Source organism: Panthera pardus, unplaced genomic scaffold, assembly GCF_024362965.1.
Source record: "Panthera pardus isolate Hobbes unplaced genomic scaffold, ASM2436296v1 HiC_scaffold_8, whole genome shotgun sequence".
Taxonomy (NCBI): domain Eukaryota; kingdom Metazoa; phylum Chordata; class Mammalia; order Carnivora; family Felidae; genus Panthera; species Panthera pardus.
In genome coordinates this window covers 2,342,721-2,356,268 of record NW_026527013.1, presented here as the reverse complement: position 1 = coordinate 2,356,268, position 13,548 = coordinate 2,342,721, and positions in this window count along the sequence as shown.

Sequence of the window (13,548 nt, the reverse complement as noted above, 5' to 3'; positions counted from 1 at the left end):
CCATAGTAAACATACCAAAACGCACGGAATCATACTATTTAAAATGGTGAATTTTCGGGTATATAAACCGCAGCTTTAGATAGATAGATAGATCAATGATTAAAAGCCTCCTACAGAGGCTTGAAGGCAGAAAGCACTCAATAAATAGTCAGGATCATCATTACAATGGGCTGAATGAACATAATAGAGCCAGTTTCTTATCCCACAAACATTTATTGAGCACCTACTGTGATCTAGGCACAGTTCTGGGTGCTGGGGACGCAGCAATGAAGAAAAGCAGATAAAAGTCCCTGCCGTCAGGGAGCTCACATTGTAAGTGGAGGCACACAGACAATAAACAGATATAAGTAATTAAAATAAACTGGCCCTGGGCGCCTGGGGGACTCAGTCGATTAGGCATCCGGCTCTTGATTTCCACGCAGGTCAATGGTCTCTCGCTGCTTCGTCGGATGGAGCCCGGCGCTGCTTGGGATTCTCTCTCCCCTCGCTCGCGCTCCCTCCCTCTCTCTCTCAAAAAGAAATAAACTTAAAAAAAAATAACAATAAAATAAAATACAGCAGACCCTTAAACAACACCCCTCTGAACTGCACGGGTCCACTTTCACCCGACTTTGTTTGATAAATACAGCGCTATAAATGCATTTTCTATCCTCCTTATGATTTTCCTAATAACATTGTCTTTAGCTGACTTGTTTGTAAGAATACAGTAAATATTACAGGTAACATACAAAATATGTGTCGGTCGGTTTATGTTATCGGTAAGGCTTTGGATCAACGGTAGGCTATTGATAGTTAAGTCTTGGGGGAGGCAGAAGTTATGCATACGTTTTTGACCGTGCGGGGTGTCGCCACCCTTAACCCCCCAGTCGTTCAAGAGGCAACTGTATATTGACATTAGTAGTACACGCTAAAGAGAAAAACATAAGCAGAGTACGGGGCTTAGGAAGGGAGTGGATACATGGATGCAAGGATTAAGGCAGCATTCTCTGTGAGGAAGTGAGCAAGGCACAAGTCTATCTACAAGAAGAGCATTCCAGGTAGCAGAGAGAGCCAGTGCAAAGGTCCTGGGGCAGGACAGGGCCCGCAAAGTTGGAGGAACAGCCAGGGAACCCGTGTGGCTGGAGCAGAGTGAACGAGGGAGAGAGGGAGGAGGGGAAGGCAGGGAGGGGACAGGAGTAGGTCCTACAGGGCCTTGGGGGCCTCAGAGAGGACTTGGGCTTTTACCCCAGGGAGGTGGGAGCCCTGGAGGGCTGTGAGCCCAGGCGGAGAAGGAACAGACTCAGGTGCTCACGGGCGCCCTCTGGTGGCTTCTCTGGGGAGGACAGACACCGTGGGGGAGGGGGGCCCGGGGGAGGGGGTTGGGGAACTGTGCGGGTCCAGGCTGGGGATGATGGGGCGGCACCAGCTGGAGGCTTGGCGAGAAGCGGCCTGGTCGGTAGCGGCCCAGATTCTGCCCCTTCGGTTTCTAGGTTCACATCCCAGCTCCGAGACCTTGAGCCGTGACCTTGAGGCAGTGACTCAATCTCTCTCCATATAAAGCAAATAGAAGTCACGTATCTCAGAAGATTGAATGGACGCACGATGCTGAAAACAAGGCCTACTACCCAGTAAACGGTCCACGAGTGTCGTTTTCTGTCGCAATAACGATAGAACCACAACGACAACAATAATAGTAATAATTGTTACTGTGCATTGTCCCAGGGGTACAACGGTCAACCCAGGATCCTTTTCATCCTGACCCCTCCTCCCTCGGTTTGCCTCCTGGGGAACCTTCAAGGCCCGCTCCCAGTGGATTCCTGGAGGCAAAGACTGGACCTTTGTCACCTTCCGGTCCCCAGTCTTCAGCTCCAGGCCAAGGTGTCAGGAAGGAGGCACTGAAGGAATGAGTGAGTCTCCTGACCCTTCTGAGCAGAGCGCTGCCCCCCTCCCCTGCCTTACTGGCTCCCCATCTGGGTCCCTTTCTCTGTCCTGGTTCCTTCCGTGCAAACTTCCTCCCTAGTTCAGGGGCTGCGGAAGGGTCAGGGCTAGCAAACTCCTACTCATCCTTCAAATCCTCAGCTCAAGTGTTTGGCAGAAATTTCATCTCCTCCCCACAGACTCCCTAAGCCTCACACCCTCTCTCCACCTCAGCCCTGCATGACCAGGCTCCTGGGAACATTGCCGTCCTAGAGTCCCCCAGAAACTCCCCACCTAGACTCAGTCCTCTCGGTTAGGCTGAACTTGCCACAGTCCTACAAACCCTCCAGGCAGGCTCACGCCTTGAGCTCTGCCTGCGCTGTATCATCTGCCTGGAACATTCTTCTCCCCCTCTCTGCTTTGCCGATTTCCAAAGCTGCACCCCAACGTCTCCTCCTCCATGCAGCCTTCCCTGCCTACTCCCTCCACACAGAACCCAATTTCCCCCTCCTGAGGACCTCAGCCCCAAGTCCCACATTTCAGCTTGTACCGAGACCTCAGGCAAATAACTGAGTCAAGATTTTCTTTAAAAAAAAAAAAAAAAATTATATGCGCGCCTGGGTAGCTCAGTCTGTTGAGCATCGGGCTCCTGATTCCAGCTCAGGTCATGATCTCGCAGTTCATGAGTTCGAGCCCCGCAGTGGCCTCACTGCTGTCACCGGAGAGCCTGCTTCAGATCCTCTGTCCCTCTGCTCTCTCTGCCCATCTCCCATTCGCACTCTGTCTCTCTCAAAAATCAATAAACATTAAAAAAAAAAAAAAACTTGGGTTAAAAAAAAGTTATAAACCATTTCTTCCCGTGTGCAGGTTAAGTTTCTTATTCCCAAACTAGGGCAAAATGGTCCGCAGTCCCCCGGCTACACTGGTAACATGAGAGGTCTACGCAGCTTCTCTGGGCGGGCAGAAACGCCCAGAATGTGGTTCATGGTGGAGACGGCCCTCACTCCACTGGATTAGCTTCTGCACAAAGCCAGGCCCAGGAAGCCGCGTTTAAACAAGCTCATTCTGAGCCTGGGGTAGGAGGTGGCTTCTGAGATGCCACCATGCATGGCCAGGGACAGTCCCTGCTCCATTTCCAGGGGATATAGATCAAGTGGAGAAGCCTCTTTCCTGTTGAATCTGTTATTGAATTTAAATCAGGGGTTCCTGGGGGGCTCAGTCATTTAAGAATCGGACTTTGACTCGGATCACGATCTTGCGGGTTCGTGAGTTTGAGCCCCGCATCAGGCTCTGTGCTGAGCGCTCAGAGCCTGGAGCCTGCTTCGGATTCTGTGCCTTCCTCTCTCTCTACCCCTCCCCCGCTTACGTTCTCTCTTTCTCTCTCTCTCTCACTCTCTCAAAAATGAATAAACATTAAAAATTTAGGGGCGCCTGGGTGGCTCAGTCGGTTAAGTGTCCGACTTAGGCTCAGGTCATGATCTCATGGTTCGTGAGTTCGAGCCCCACATCGGGCTCTGTGCTGACAGCTCAGAGCCTGGGTCTTGCTTCAGATTCTGTGTTTCCTTCTCTCTCTGACCCTCCCCCACTCACACTCCGTCTCTGTCTCTCAAAAATAAACAAACATTGAAAAAAAAATTTTTTTTTTATTTTTTAATCTGATTAAGGTCCTGTCCCTCCTCTGTCCACAGTCCTCCAGGGCTCCCACCTCCTTGGGGTAAAAGCCCAAATCTTCCCTGGGGCCTGACACATGCCCTGTACAACCTGCTTCTGTCCTCTCCCTGCCCTCCCCTCCTCGTTCTCTCTGCCTCTCCCACTCTACTCCAGTCACACGGGGTTCCTGTCTGTTCCTCCAGCACACCAGGCCTGGTCCTGCCCCAGGACCTGTGCATGGGCTGTGCCCTCTGTCTGGGATGGTGTTTCTCCAGTGTGAGAACCCTCCTTCCTCAATCTGGCTCTTCCCTATCTCTCTGTTAGAGAGAGTCTCTAACTCTGTTAGAGTTAGGCTCTTCCCTATCTCTCTGTTCTTCCTTCCTTCCTTCCTTCCTCTCTCTTTCTTTCATAAACTCATGGATTCTCACTTTTTAAAAAAGTGTTTAGGATTCACTATTGCCTTTATCTGTTTTGGTGCTCCAATGATCCCAGACCTGCCCAGTGACGTCCCTTCACGGTGGTTCCTATGTCCTATTGACAGGTCCTGGCTCTTCTGTGAATATTTCCCTACTCCCTAGTATAAAAAGATGCTTCGAGCTTAGCCTCTATTTTCCATCCCCCAGCCCCAGAATTGGCCATTTCTCCCATGAGCCCTGGGCCCGTTTTAAAATGCACCCAGGAGAGGGGCACCTGGGTGGTTCAGTCGGTTAGGCGTCCGACTTCAGCTTGGGTCATGATCTCACGGTTCGTGGGTTCAAGCCCCACATCAGACTCTGTGCTGACAGCTCGGAGCCTGGAGCCTGTTGCGGATTCTGTGTCTCCTCTCTCTCTGCTCCTTCCCTGCTCATACTCTGTCTCTCTCTCTCTCTCAAAAATAAATAAACATTAAAAAAAATTTTTTTAATGCACCCAGGACTTATTTTCTTCAGTACGGCAACACATGCAGACACGGGAATGCCTGTCATGTAGGAAGAAACTTGTCCTCTGGGATCCCTGAAAACGGGAGGCAGGGCCACACGGGGAAGCACCAGGGTCAGTCAGGAGGTGGGTGGGGGCCAGGAAACATGGGCAAGAGCCTTTATTATGGTCTCCAGGCAAGGGCCGGGTGAGGCAGGGTAAGCAAGCTGGCAAATTTAGGGTTGACTGCTGTGTATAATTGCAGAAGAGTCTAGGACACAAGGGACCCCCCCCCCCCCCCCAGCTACCTGGCACCAGGCTCTGGGGTGATGAGGATGGAGAGCAGTGGTCCTGAGCGTGAGAGCCCCCCAGGAGGCTCGAGTTGGGGTGTGGACTCTGGACTGGCTGGCTTGCAGGTAAAAGATACGCTCTGGGCAGTTTGTTTGCTGTCTCTGGGACTCCCCAGCTTTGGTGTCTCCAAGGTCAGCAAGCCCCCAAGACATCAGAGCATCAGAAAATAAAGGGGGGAGAAAAAGACACAATTAATACAGGATCCTTCTCCAGGAGGGTGGTATTTAGAAGCCAACATGTGGGCCCTGAGTGTGCTCATCGCCCCCGGGGCGTCCGTCTCAAGCCCCCTTGGCGAACGGAGCTGGGGAATATAGAAACGGAAATAAATAAACGCATACACGGCCAATCCTCAGGGTTCATACAGTCCGTGTTGGCAAACTCACTGACTCGCGTTTATCTGCGCCCCTGAAATCACTACTCGAGGCACTTTTCAGTCATTTGCGGATGAGCACCCGGGGGGCAAACGGCGGGAGCCGCCCCACGTGCCCATTCCCAGCTGAGGGCGAGGAAGGGGACACTCCGCCCTCTTGTCCCAGCTCGGACGGTAAACCAGCGTCCCTTCCGTGGGCTGTCGAGTGCCACACTTCGTTTGCTTTTTTGCGCTTCTTGTGGACGATTTTGCTGTTTGCGCTGCCCCCCCCGCCCCCCAGCCTCCTGGGCTGGCTGGTGTTCCTAAGCTCCAGAGGCTGTGACTTGTCTTATGGAGAAAATACTGACTCACGTCGAGTTCCGTTCCTCCCATCGTGGTGAGCTGCGGTGAGGTGGCCGTGGGCTGGGTTATGAAGCAACAACATACATTATAGAGGGTGTCTTTGGGGGGCGCCCGGGGGGGGGGGGTGCAGTCGGTTAAGCATCCGACTCTCGATTTCCACTCGGGGCATGATCTCGCAGTTCGTGAGTTTGAGCCCGGAATCGGGCTGACAGTGCGGAGCCTGCTTGGGAGTCTCTCTTTCTCTCTCTCTCTCTCTCTCTGCCCCTCCCCTGCTCGCTTGCTCTCTTAAAATAAATAAACTTACAATTTTTTAAAAGAGGGTGTCTTTAAACAGAAACACATGGGGCGCCCCGGGGTGGCCCAGCGGGTTGAGCACCGACTCTTGGTTTCAGCTCAGGTCACGATCTCACAGTTCGTGGATTCGAGCCCCACGTTTGGCTCTGCGCCGGCAGCTCAGAATCAGCTTGGGATATTGTCTCTCTTTCTCTCTCTGCCCCTCCCCTGCTCGCGCTGTCTCGGCCTCTCTCAAAAGAAAGGAATAAAACTTCAAAGAAAAACATTTTAAACAGAAACACATGACACAAGGTTACCTATCGACGGGCTGACGAAAGCGTTGTGAACAGAGACGCACAGGACCCTCACCCCAGATTCCCTCCCGGAGCCCTTCTTGGGCTCCCACTCACTCCGCGTCCGCGGCGACTCGACTTTGTCGTGAGTCACAAGAACGGACTGTGCATACATCCGGCCTCACTCGACAGGACCCCCCGAAAGGATCGTCAAGAAATCCCCCTCCCCCCTCCCCATGCACCTTAGAATCGACACCGCCCTTTGCGAATAACCATCACTCCTCACGGGGCAAGCAAGGCCATGTTGCACGCCTTTAGGAAATGCTCCTCTCCCTCTGCCCCCGACTTCAGAGAGGGAAACTGAGGCCCCCCCAGGGGTGGAGCTGGGTCTAGCCCAGCATCCTTCCCCAGCACTCCCCTCCCTCTGCACGGAGGCTCCTGAGGGTGTGCCTGTAAAAGCTTTCGGTTCTGAGCTTTCTCTGAAAACTCTTCCCTTACTTCTCCTTATCTGTGTCCAGCAATAAAAGTCCCCAAAGTTCACAGGGCGGGCGGGCAGATAAGAGCAGACACGTGAGCAGCGGGACCGCCCCTCCCCCCCCCCCCCCCCCCCCGCCCTGGGACGCAGGCGCAGTCGGGATCCTTGGGAGCCACCCCCCCCTCCCTGCCAGCCTCCGTGCCCGCAGCCACGTGGCCGGGCGCAGCGCCTCCTGCTGGCCACCGCAGGAAGCGGCCAGGCTCCCATTCTTGCCCGGGATCGAGGCCCCGGAGGGGGGCCGGCAGGGTGGGCGCAGCTGGGCTTGGCAAATAAAGTCACGTGGCGCCCAGTTAAGTGGCAATTTCCGATAAACAACGAGTAATGTTTCCGTGTAAGAGTGTCCCTTGCTCATTTAACCGGGCGTCCCCGAGTCCGTCTGGAGGCCTTGGCCCAGGCGAAGTCCCTGCTACTCCCCCGCCCCCCCCCCACCCCACCCGGGGAAGGGGTCCTGCGATCCCAGCCCCCGGCCTTTCCCTCCAACCCAGCTCCCTGAGCCGTGTGCGGCTCTGTTTTCCCTACCCAAGCAGGTGTGGGTTTTTTGCTTGTATGGTTTTTTTCTTAATACTTTTTAGCCATAGCAGAAGTACATGACATCAAACTTGCCGCTTTAACCCTTTCTAAGTGCACAGCTCAGCGGCGTCAAGCACGTGCACCTAGCTGTGAACGTCGCGTGCCACCCCCGCCATCCGTCTCCAGAACTTTCCACCTCCCCAGACTGAGGCCCTGCCCCCGGGAAGCACGGACTCCCCGCCCCCTGCCCCACCCCTGGCTCCCGCCATCCACTCTCTGTCCCTGTGGGCGGACGGGGACTCCTCTAGGGACCCCCTGTGAGTGGGGTCGCGCAGGACGTGTCCTTCTGTGTCCGGCTCCTGTCACCGCGCACAGTGACCTCCGGGTCCGTCCACGTGGTGGCAGGACGTCGTTTTTAAGGCTGGATCATATTCCGGTTGTGTGTATCCATTCACCTGCTGGCCGTTCCCATCTCCTGGCTGGTGTGAGTCATGCTGGTGTGAACACGGGTGAACAAGTACGTCTTCAAGTCCCTGATTCCGGTTCTCGTGGGCAGAAACCTGGGGTGACTCACTGGGTCTGACGGTCACTCTGTGTTTAATCTTTTGAGGAGCCGCCAGGCCGTCTTGCACAGCGTTGCACGCTTTTCTGTCCCCACCAGCCGTGCACCAGGGCCCCGCTTTTGCTACATCCTCACCGACACGTCTGACTTTCCGGGTTTTTTGGGGTTTTTTTTAATCATTATTTATTATTATCATTATTATTACTCTAGCTGTCCCGGCGGGTAGGAAGTGGAAACTCACTGTGGTTTTGATCTGCATTTCCCTGACGACGGATGATGGTGAGCATCTTTTCGCGTGCTCCTTGGATCTTTGCAGATCTCTCTGGAGAACAGTCGTTGGCCCGTGTTTTAAGGGAATCAATTCAATAAGTCATGGCCCAGAGGCCCCGGGTGGCTCAGTCGGTTAAGCGTCCGACTTTGGCTCAGGTCATGATCTGACGGCTCCGGAGTTCGAGCCCCGCGTCGGGCTCTGTGCCGACAGCTCGGAACCCGGAGCCTGCTTCGGATTCCGTGTCTCCCTCTCTCTCCGCCCCTCCCCTGCGCACGCTCTGTCTCTCAAAAATAAATCAACGTTAACGAAAAAGTTTTTAAGGTGGAAACTAGCACAGTGCACTATGCTTTGCAAGGCCAAGGGGCAGCTTGCATCGCTTTCCCTGGGGTCATGTTCGCACTGAAACGCATGCCCCGAGCGAGCGAGCGTCTGTATATGGGCGTGTGTACATACTTTGAACTGGATGCAGATGTCACGGACGAAAAAGGCTTGAAGGCTCTCCGCTGCTTCCATAATTTAATCCTTGTGTGTGTGATGAGTGGATTCACTGCAACGGCGACTCTCAGCGGAGCGTGATTTTGCCAAGAGACGGCAACGTTGGTGACATTTCTGGTTCTCACGACTCGGGGAGATCCTGCCCGCGGGGGACACTGGGCCGTGTCTGGGGACATGTGTGGTTGTCCCGACTGGGGTGCTCCTGGCATCGAGGGGGCGGGGGATGAGGCTCAGCCCACACAGTGCGACCCCAAAGAATGACCGGGCCCCGATGTCCAACTGCAGAGGGAAGGACCCTGGACCAGACTGCGCGGTGGCACAGGGCCCAGACCGTGTGACGCGCTGCCCCCGTGTGGACGCCCGTGGAACACGCTGCACGCACTGCGTGACCTTGGGGAGGGTCTCCACAGGCCCCGCCCACCGTCTCTTTCTTCCAAGGTGACACTATTCTAGCTCCCGGCTGCCCGACAGGCTAGCTTCTCCTGGCCGTGGGGCCCTTGAGATGTGGCCGGGGCAACTGAGGAAGTGAGTTTTCAATTTCCTGTCGTTGCAATTCATTTACCTTTAAATGCAAATAGCCCCATGTGCCCGCCGGGACCCAAGTGGACAGCCTGGTTTGTACAGAAAGCAGACACTCTTCCTGGGGCAGTAGGGGTGTGTGTGTGTGTGTGTGTGTGTGTGTGTGTGTGTGTGTGTGTGTGGCTGTTGTGTCTCCAGGTTGGGCGACGTGTGTATTTAGGACTACATTTTTGAATTCTTGCATATTTAGCACGTACGGGCACCAGACCCTGTTCTGAGCACTTCACCCGCCTCGTTCCAAGTCTCCACTCAAACAAGTACTGACAACACGCCCACTTTATAGAAGAAGAAACTGAGGGTCAGAGAGGACAGCTGCCCAAATGCTCATACCTCTGTGCTAACCCCCAGCTAAGGGGCCCTCGTGCCCTATTTCATTCCATCCCACAATTTTCCGGGACTTGTATGACTCCCATCTTGCAGAGGAGAAAACTGAGGCCCAGTCACCCCCACAAGTAGAATGCCAGAGTGAGGGACGCCTGGCTGGTTCGGTCGGTGGAGCGTGCGACTCCTCATCTCGGGGCTGTGAGTTCAAGCCCCATGTCGGGTGTAGGAATCACGTGAAAATAAAATAGAAAAAAAAAAAAAAAAGAGGGGAGCCTGGGTGGTTGAGTCAGTCAAGCATCCGACTCTTGGTTTTGGCTCAGGTCATGATCTCGTGGTTTGTGGGATCGAGCCCCCACGTCAGGCTCTGTGCTGACAGAGCAGAGCCTGCTTGGGATTCTCTCTCCCTTTCTCTTTCTCTCTTTCTCTCTCTCTCTGCCCCTCCCTTGCTTGCACAGTCTCTCTTTCTCAAAATAAATAAACATTAAAAAAATAAAAATAAAAATCTCCTTTAAAAAGGGGGGGGGCACCTACTGCCAGCGCAAAGCCTGGTTTGGATCCTCTGTCCCCCTCTCTGTGCCTCTTCCCGACTTGCTCTCTCCCAAAAATAAATAAGTATTAAAAAAAAAAAAAAAGGAAAAGAGAAAAGAATGCCAGAGTGAGGATTTCAACCCACATAAGTCTCTTAACCACGACACCAAACTGCCTCCCTAGAGTGGTCTGCGGGGTCATGGAGAAGGTTGGGGGAAACGGATGGGCTTGAGAACCGGTCACCCTGGTCTGAAGTTGGAACCTCGCCTCTGTCAATTCCCAGCTGTGTGACCTTACGGAGGTGTCTTGCCCTCTCTGAGCCTCGGGGTCTCCTCAACTGTCTTCCTGGGGCTTCTCTGGAGATTAAACGATATAGCTTGTCTTAGTTTGCTTGGGCGGCTGTAACAAAATACCACAGGCTGGGTGGCTTAAACACCTGACATTTCCTTCCTCGTGGTCCTGGAGATCAAGGTGCCAGGCGGGTCAATGTTTGGTGAGGGCTCTCTCCTGGGGCGGCAGTGGCCGCCTTCTGGCTGTGCGCTCCTGGCAAGGCCCCAGCCTCTGACCTCACCTAACCCTGACCCCCCCCCAAAGGCCCACCTCCAAACACCGTCCCGCTGGGGGTCAGGGCTTCCACAGAAACCTGTGGTGGGGACACAGTTCACTGCAAACCACTCAAAACAGCGAGCACGTTCACCAGGAAATACTGGCTAGGGGTGTCCGCATGGTGGTTGAGGTTCAAATCCTGCCTCTTCTGGCCACTGGCTGTGTGCTCCCGGCCCGTGGCTCGAACTCTCTGGGCCTCTGGGTCTCAGTTTCCTCTGCCGCAAAATGGGAGAGGTAACAGTGCCCACCTCAAGCACTTGGGACAACACTGGGGGCATGAGTGCATTCGGGGACCTTGGCCACTTCCACTTGTGACGAAGGGGGGGATTTATGTTGTCAGGGGGGCCGGCTGAGGGCGTCTGGGCACCAAGGAGCCGGGACGGGGGGAACCGGGTCCTGTGGCAATACAAAGTCTTCTCATCCACTAGAGAGAAGGACGCCCAGAGAGGGACGGACCCTTATCCAGAGCCACACGGCCCACCGGTCACAAAGCCGCACCTGGCACTTGGCCCCTGGGGACCTCCGGAGGGCAGGGTGGGTGGGCAGCCATACCTCCTGCTCCCCACAGTCCCCAAATGTCCCCAGATGTCCCCAGAGACACGCCCCCTGGCAGCAGCCTCCTAATCCCGGTCCCCAATTACCACACGGCCCCAGGGAAATACCGGCTACACCTTTTAAAGGCCTTAAACACCCCAACAAGCTCCCGGCCCTGCCAACGCCTGGCTCCCGAGGGTGCACCCAGAAGCCCCGGGAGAAGGCAAAGCACAAAAACAAACGCAGTCATTGTCCAGCACAGCCTCGGCCGGTGGCATCAGCCCTGGAGGCCTGGGTCCCCCTCTCCCTGCCCCCAACCAGGCTGGGTGGCAAGCGGCCGGGCCCCACTGTCCCTAACTAAGCCTCGATCGCCCGCATTTGCAAAATGGAATGAATCCTAGTGAATGAATTAATACACGAAGAATACCGAGCGCGCAGCACGCAGGAGGCCCCTGCCACCCCCGGAGGTCAAGAGCGTTGTCTGTCTGTCTTTCTCAGGCCTCCCCGCTGCAGGCCAAGCTGGCGAGGGCCGAGAAGCAGGGGACGGCTGTGCAGCAGGCCGGATCACATGACACGGGAGCACTGCCCGGGTTCCAAGATTGAGGGGCTGACGGTCCCGAGTGAGGTGGGGCTGGGGGAGGGGCAGCCGCCGTGGGAGACAGTCTGGTGGTTCTTCAAAAAGTGGCACGAGGAGGGGGGGCCCTGGGTGGCTCAGCTGGTTAAGCGGCTGACTTGCGCTCCGGTCATGAGCTCACAGTTCCCGGTTCGAGCCCTGCGTGGGGCTCTGCGCTGCCAGCTCGGGGCCTGGAGCCTGCTTCGGATTCCGTGTCTCCCTCGCTCTCTGCCCCTCCCCCGCTCGCAGTCTGTCTCTCTCTCAACAATAAGCATTAAAAAAAAAAAAATTAAGGGCCACCTGGGTGGCTCAGTCACTTAAGCGGCTGACTCTCAGTTTTGGCTCGGGTCCATGAGTTCGAGACCCATGTCAGGCTCTGTTCTAACAGCGAGGAGCCTGCTTGGGATTCTCTCTCTCCCTCTCTTTCTGCCCCTCCCCCACTCATTCTCTTTCTCTCTCTCTCTCTCAAAATAAATAGATAAACTTAAAAATAATTTTAAAAATTAAAACACAAAGTGGCACACGGAGTTTCCATCTGCCCCAGCGATTCCACTCCACGTTCCCCCAAGAGAAATGAAAACATGTGTCCACACGAAAACCTGCACACGCGTGTGCACAGCGGCGGGATTCATAACAGCCCACGGCGGGTGCAATACAAGGTCCGTCCACCAACGAAGGGACACACGCGACGTGGCCACCGCGCACGCACACGCCCCTCAGGTGCATCCACCGCGCACGCGCACGTCCACAGATGACCGTGGCCACCGCGCACGCGCACGTCCCTCCGCGGCCAGCAGGAGCGAGGCGCCCGCCCCCGCCGCCCCGTGGACGGACCCGAACACACGATGCTCAGAGAGGGAACCAGACACGAGAGGCCACACGGGGCGTGAAACGTCCAGAACAGGCTCATCCAGGGACAGGAACGGGGGGCTCGTGGGGGCTGGGGGAGGGGCTGAGGTGACAACTAATGGGGATGCCTTTGGGGGTGATGGAATGTTCTGGAATTAGATACTAGAGATGGTTGCACAGCTCAGTGAATGTACTAATCACCAAGGTGAATGAACCTGGAGGCCACTGTGCCCGGTGACAGGAGCCAGGCACAGAAGGACACGTCCCGCGTGACCCCACGCACAGGGGGTCCCCAGAGGTGTCCCGTCCACAGAGACAGAGAGTGGATGGTGGGAGCCAGGGGTGGGGAGTCCGTGCTTCATGGGGACAGGGTCTCAGTCTGGGGAGATGGAAAGTTCTGGAGACGGATGGAGGATGGGCGCCCAACGGTGTGAGTGCGCCTGATGCCGCTGAGCTGGGTGCTTAGACGCGGTTAAGGGGCCCGCGGCTGGCTCAGCCAGGAGGGCCCGCGACTCCTGATCTCGGGGTCGGGAGTTTGAGCCCCACGCTGAGGGCAGAGATTACTTTTAAAAAATATCCGAGGGGCGCCTGGGTGGCTCAGTCGGTTGAGCTTCCGACTTCGGCTCAGGTCATGATCTCGCAGTTCGTATGTTCGAGCCCCGCGTCGGGCTCTGTGCTGACAGCTCAGAGCCTGGATCCTGCTTCGGATTCTGTGTCTCCCTCTCTCTCTGCCCCTAACCCACTCGCATTCTGTCTCTGTCTCTCTCAAAAATAAATAAACATTAAAAAAAAATTTTTTTTTTAAATGGCTAAAATAGGGGCGCCTGGGTGGCTCAGTTGGCTAAGCGACCGACCTCGGCTCAGGTCATGATCTCACGGTTTGTGGGTTCGAGCCCCACGTCAGGCTCTGTGCTGACAGCTCAGAGCCTGGAGCCTGCTTCGGATTCTGTGTCTCCCTCTCTGTGCCCCTCCCCCGCTCATGCTCTGTCTCTCTCTCCTTCAAAAATAAATATTATGTAATAAACATTATAAATAAATATTATTATATTTATATTATATTATTATATTAT